Below are 6,538 nucleotides of genomic sequence, written 5' to 3' on the forward strand. Positions count from 1 at the left end.
GTGGCGGGGTGGTGTGCCCAAGTCCCATCTACTCACAGTACTTTTTTTTTTTTTTTTTTTTTTTTTGAGACATGGTTGCTCTTGTAGCCCAGGTTGGCCTTGAACTCATTGTATAGCTAAAAATGAACTTTTGTTTTGTTTTGTTTTTGTTTTTCTAGACAGGGTCTCTCTGTAGCTTTGGAACCTATCCTGGAACTCACTTTATAGACCAGGCTGGCCTCGAACTCACAGAGATCTGCCTGTCTCTGCCTCCGGAGTGCTGGGATTAAAGGTCTGAGCCACCACCACCCGGCTGGCCTTGAACTCCTGATCCTCTTGCTTCCACCTCCCAAGTGCTAAGATTACCGAAGGACATTACTATATCTGGCCTTATACGGCATAGAACCCAGGACTTAACGCACGCCTGGCAAAGCACGTTACGACTGAACTACATCTCCAGCACCCAAGACCCTGTCTCTCAAAGTAAAAGTAGGATCTGGGAACGTGACTCAGTGGTAGAACCCTTCCTAATATTCGTAAGACTCTATGTTCTCTCTACCAAAGGAGAAAACCAACAAATAAAATACATGCACCTGCTGTAGTTCCAAAATTTGGAGCGCTGAAGCAGCAGATCACAAATTCTAGGCTAGCTTGTGCTACGGAGAAACCCTGCCCCCAAAACCCTCAAGCCAAACCAGACCGACCAGGGTTGGGGGTTAGGAGGAGGTAGTAAGCAGCCTGCTGCATGGCTTTGTCGTTGGGATGTAACTGAGTAAAACCCACAAGAGCATTTAGCTTGGGGAAAGGCGTGAGCAGGAGATCCCAGAGAACCCTCTGAAGTGTGGGAATGCAGTGTGTACAAGTGGGTGTATGATTAGACACCGCTAAACATTTTGTTTGTTTGTTTGTTTGTTTCTGATTTTTCAAGACACGGTCTCACTCTGTAGCTCTGGCTGGCCTGGAACTCACAGAGATTCACCTGCCTCAGCCTCCCAAGTGCTGGGATTAAAGGTGAGCTCCCCAACCACCAGTGATTTGTTGGTTTCTATAATATTATTCAGATGTAGAAGATAGAAGGAACGGAAAGGAGTTTTGTTTACTGGCTTGTTTTTGATGTTTGGGTCCTGGTGACTGAACCCATGACAGAGCCGTCTCAGTGCCCTGGGACAGATGTTTTCTTCTGGACATGTAGCTTACCCTGAAATGTAGGGCCAGGAGCTGGGGTGGTCAGAACTTGAGTTTCACTGGAACCTTCTAGACTCTTCTACAATTCTTTCTTTCATTGTCAGAGTCTTCTTGTCTTCACTGAACAGCCCGCAGGTGCACAGCGGTGTCTGAGATGTGAAAGACAGGGGAACACAAAGCTCACTACAGTTTCAGTGACCCACAGAAATAGGTTTCATGATGCAGTTCTCTACCCATGTGCTCTGCTGCCAAATTACCCCCAACCCAGTTAACTTTCTCACAGTACCGATGTCCCTTCTGTGCAGTGTACTGGGATTTTTTTTTCCTACAGTCTCTGCCAAATACAGTTCATGATTTTGCAACCTACCAGTGGGTAATGACCCACTTAGGAAAATCTGGGGTTTATTGCAATCCTCAACATTTTTTTTTCATAACTACACCCCTAAGGTGCCTTTCATACTTTCCCCTAATCTATGCCTATAAGGAATTTTTTTTTAAAAGACTTATTTATTTATTTAATGTACATTGGGGTTTTTTGCCTGCATGTGTGTCTGTATGAGGGAGTCAGAGTCCCTGTCACTGGACTTTCATAAAGTTGTGAACTGACATGTGGGTGCTGGGAATTGAACCTGTGTCCTTTAGAAGAGCAGCCAGTGCTCTTAACCGCTGAGCCATCTCTCCAGCCCCAAGGAAAATTTAAAAGCATATGTATACTGTATATCTATCTGTTTATATGTATGTGTGTACCTCAAAAAAGATTAAATCGGCTTTTTTGTACACGAAGAATCAAGTTTCACCGAGTGTGGTGGTTCACCGCTGTGGTCTGGAACACTGAGAAGACTGAGACAGGAGCATTGAAAGGTTGATACCAGCCTGGGTCACATAGTGAGAACTTGTCTCAGAAACACAAGGGCCAGTGAGATGGCTCAGTGGATAAAACGGTTTTGCCACGAAAGCCTCGTGACCTTATTTGATCCTCAGAACCAATGTAAAATAGAAGAAAAGAGGTAACCCCATCGTGTTGTTCCCTGATGCCACCATGGCATGAGTGTCCACAGTAATAATTAATAAAAGCAAATTTGTTAAAAAGAACCAACTGGGTGGTGGCGCACACCTTTAATCCCAGCGCTCGGGAGGCAGAGGCAGGTGGATCTCTGTGAGTTCGAGGCCAGCCTGGTCTCCAAAGTGAGTTCCAGGACAGGCAGCAAAACTACACAGAGAAACCCTGTCTCGAAAACAAACAAACAAACAAACAAAACAACAACAACAACAACAACAAAAGAACCTAAAGAAAATAGCTAGAGAGGGAGGGGTAGGGGAGGAGTAAACGAGGGTGAATATGATCAAAGAGTCTAAGTGACATGAAGATACCTGTGAACCCCATCACTACCTACAGTGAATACATGCCGGTAAAAAACCAGCGCCTTTTCACGGAGACATTGCTGCCCATCGAAACACACAGGACACCACCATGACGCTCGGGTTCTGAGCCACACATTGTCCTGACAATATCGGTTCAAGCTGGGTGGCTTATATCCCCAGCACAGGGGAGGCTGAGGAAAGAGGATTGTCATGAGTTTCAGGCCACTGTTTGAGACATAGTTGGATCCAGGTCAGTCTGTGCTGCAGATTGAGACTCTGTCCTCTTCCTAAGTAAATAACAAAGAAATAAGCAATAACACACTACTTTAATCCCAGCGCTCAGGACCCAAGATGTTTGTTTGCTTACTTGTTTTATTCCTTCCTCTACTTTTAACCTTTACTGGATGCCAGGCATAATCTAAATTCTTAAATATGGGAGCTGGAGAGATGGTTCAGTAGTTAAGAGCACTGACTGCATTTCCAGAGGACTGGGTTCAACTCCCAGCGCCCACATGGCAGCTAATAACTGTCTCCAACCCAAGATCTGACACCCTCACACAGACATACATGCAGGCAAAATGCCAATGCAATTTTTAAAAAAATTCTTAAATATGTATCTACTGTCCTAACAGTTCCCCCAGAGAGATGCTCCCCCATCCTCTGCACAGAAAAGCTGTGTGACGTGCTCCAGGTTGTGTGTTGTTACTAGTAAGGAGTTCCTGGCATAGCTGGCATTTATTGTTTGTTTGGGGGAGGTTGTTCATTTTTGTTTTGTTTTAAGACAATTCCTGCCCGGAACTCATAGAAGTCTGCCTATCTCAGCTTCCCAGTGCCAGGATTAAAAGTATGTACTACCACACTTAACACTCCGTCTTTGGGGTTTTTGTTTGTTTGTTTTGTTTTGTTTTAAATTTTATTTGTGTGGGTGCTGCAGAGATGGCTCAGTGGTTAAGAGCACTGGCTGCTCTTCCTGAGGAACCAGATTCGATTCCCAGCACTCACATGGCAGCTCACAACTGTCTGTGACTCCAGTTCTAGGGGATCTGGCATCCTCACACAGACATGCAGGCAAAACACAATGCACATAAAATAAAAATAAAAATAAATATAAATTATTAAAAAAAAGAAACATTTCTTGGGAAGCAGAGGCAGGCAGATCTCCGTGATTTCGAGGCCAGCTTGGTCTATAGAATGAGTTCCAGGACAGCCAGAGCTGTTACACAGAGAAACCCTATCTCAAAAAAAAAAAAAAAAAAAAAAAGATGTGTGTGTGTGTCTGTGTGTGTCTGTGTGTGTGTGTGTGCGCACACACGCCAATGTACGAGTCTTTATGCACCACATGAATATGTGCATGCAGGAGCCTGTAGATGCCAGACAGCGCCCCAGACCCCTGGGAACTGCACTTACAGGGGGTTGTGAGCCACCATTTTCTTCTTTGAGACAAAGTTGCAACTGTCTGTGATTGGCCTTGAACTTGCTATTTAGTAAATTCCAGATTTCTCTCATGTGTGCCAACAGGTCTGCCTTCACAGCTGGAGTCTGAGCCTCAGGCTGTGGATTCCGGAGTACAATCTTGTAACCTCCAAAGAGAAAGCTTTAACCCTGGTGAAATGTAATGACGGGCTGGAGAGATGGCTCAGCCGTTAGAGCTCTGGCTGCTTTTCCCAGGTCCTGGTTCCCAGCATCTGCACAGTGGCAGCTTACAACTGCCTATAACTGCAGTTCCAAAGGACCCCATTCCCTCTTCTGGCCTCCATAGGCTCTGGGTACCAGGCAGTGCATATACATGTGGGCAAAATACCCATACCATAAAAATTGTAATAAACATATTTAAAAAATGGAATGCCAGGCCAGGCAGTGGTGGCACACGCTTTTGATCCCAGCACTTGGGAGGTAGAGGCAGGCAGATTTCTGAATTAAAGGCCAGCATGGTCTGCAGAGAGATTTCCAGAACAGCCAAGACTGCACAGAAAATCCCTGTTCCAAAAACAAAACAAAACAAAAACATTGTAAGTGACAGGACTTGACTGTGCTGGCCAGAGTCCATCGCTGCTCTGTCCAATCTGGAAGAAAACAGCTGGCAGTGGTGGTGGACACCTTAAATTCCAGCATTTGGGAGGCAGAGGCAGGAAGATCTCCAAGTTCAAGGCCAGCCTGGTCTACAGAGTAAGTTACACAAAGAAACCCTGTCTCGAAAAACCAAAAAAAAAAAAAAAGATGAGGGACTGAATCTGGCAGTAAAGGGTGCTGCTCAGGTCGTCGAAGAAAGAGGGTCACTCTAAGGTGAATTTTAGGCCCTCTGGCAGCAGCAGGGGGGAACAGTTTCTGTGAACTGAACTGCAAACAGGCGTGCAAAGGCGTATTTATTGATTATTACACAAGGTGTTTTTGGGTCAAACAAGGTCCTCATACCGAAGCCCCTGAGCTGACCTGTGTGTTTTGGGAAGGAAGACATCACACCCTGCAACCTCAGTCCTCACTGTGTCCTGCTGGCAGTGCCCGATAAGGCAAGACCTCCAGGTGTGCCCTCATCGTCCTGTGACCTAAGTCATGCAAAGGCTGTAAAACTCCCCCAGAAAAACAGCTCTGCAGATAACAGGAAACAATCCCTTTTCTACAATGATTTCTTTAAGGTCAAAGTACTTCTAGGGAACAACTCTTCATTCTGATGTTTACCCTAGATACAGTGTAAACAGCTACTTCATTCTGATGTTTACCCTAGATACAATGATTCTACTCATTTTTCCTCTACGAAAGGGGAACTTCTTCCCGGCTACAGAAGTATGGAAAGGGGCCAGTGTGGTGGCTCACACCTGTAACCCCAGTCCTTGGCAGGCTGAGTGAACAAGATCATTGTGGATTCAAAACCATCCCGGGCTACATAGCAAGACCCTGTCTCAACACAAGACAGAAGGAGAGGACAGGACGGGGAGACACACAGTGGGTGAAAGCGCTTGCCTCTGAAGCTACTGCCTGCTCTCCAGATCCCACACCCAGGTGAAAGAAGAGCATCGACCCCCCAAAGTAGTCCTCTGCCTTCCACACCGTGGCACAGGCACCTGTACTCACGCACACAAATCATACACGTACATGGTAACAATAACGTGGGTTTTGTTCTGTTCTGTTTTGTTTTTTTTTAAGGGCCTAAACAAGCAAAAGTGTAGAAAGGGGACTGGGAGAAAAATATTATATTTGAACAGGCATGTGTGTCTTGGAGTGTGTGTGTGTGTGTGTGTGTGTGTGTGTGTGTGTGTGTGTCTTGGAGTGTATGTGTGTGTGTGTCTTGCTGAACTGGCATGCCACCTAAAATAAACTCAAGATGGGGTACCCTCCACCCACTGCTGCCATCCACGTGTTCTAGAAGTCTCTGGGAGCAGCCACCAGCCTGGGACTGCAACCAGGAAGGTTTTTAGCCACTGGACGTAGCCTGCGAAGAGGTGACTTCTTCCCTGTCCTTCCCTCCCTCAGCCTGGCTCACCGGGGAAGTCTCCCACCCCCGCCCGGTTCTCCCACCCCTGCAGACCTGTCAGCAGGGTCCTCTGGGGCTGGGGTGTACCATTTCCTGTTGCTTTGAGCTCCCTTGTCCAACGGCTCCCAGGCTCATTCTCAGGACCCGGGCAGATGGCAGATGGGAGAGTATGCGGGTGTGATGTCCCCGAGGTTGTAAATAAGTAGCCACCAAGCAGCTTGTGGTGTCTGTTTTCCACCTAACACTCTGGCCCGGTGCCGGGGCATTCATTATTTAGTTCTTTTGTTTGTACCTGTCCTGAGTTCATATGGTGCCAAGCAGGTCTGGTCCTCCCCTCTCTCCTCACCCCAGAAAAAGCTGAGCTGTAAGATGGACACAGACAACCCCAGATCCACTAATCTGTTCTTCCATGGCTTGTCTGTGTGATCTTGGCTACGTTTCAGAACCTTGCTGGGCCTCTGTCATATTGCCTGGGTCTGAATCCTGGTTTTGCCGCTCCCTTGCCAGGAACAGCTGTGTGACTCAATTCCCCTGAGCCTTGGA

The sequence above is a fragment of the Peromyscus leucopus genome, chromosome 1, assembly GCF_004664715.2.
Source record: "Peromyscus leucopus breed LL Stock chromosome 1, UCI_PerLeu_2.1, whole genome shotgun sequence".
Lineage (NCBI taxonomy): Eukaryota > Metazoa > Chordata > Mammalia > Rodentia > Cricetidae > Peromyscus > Peromyscus leucopus.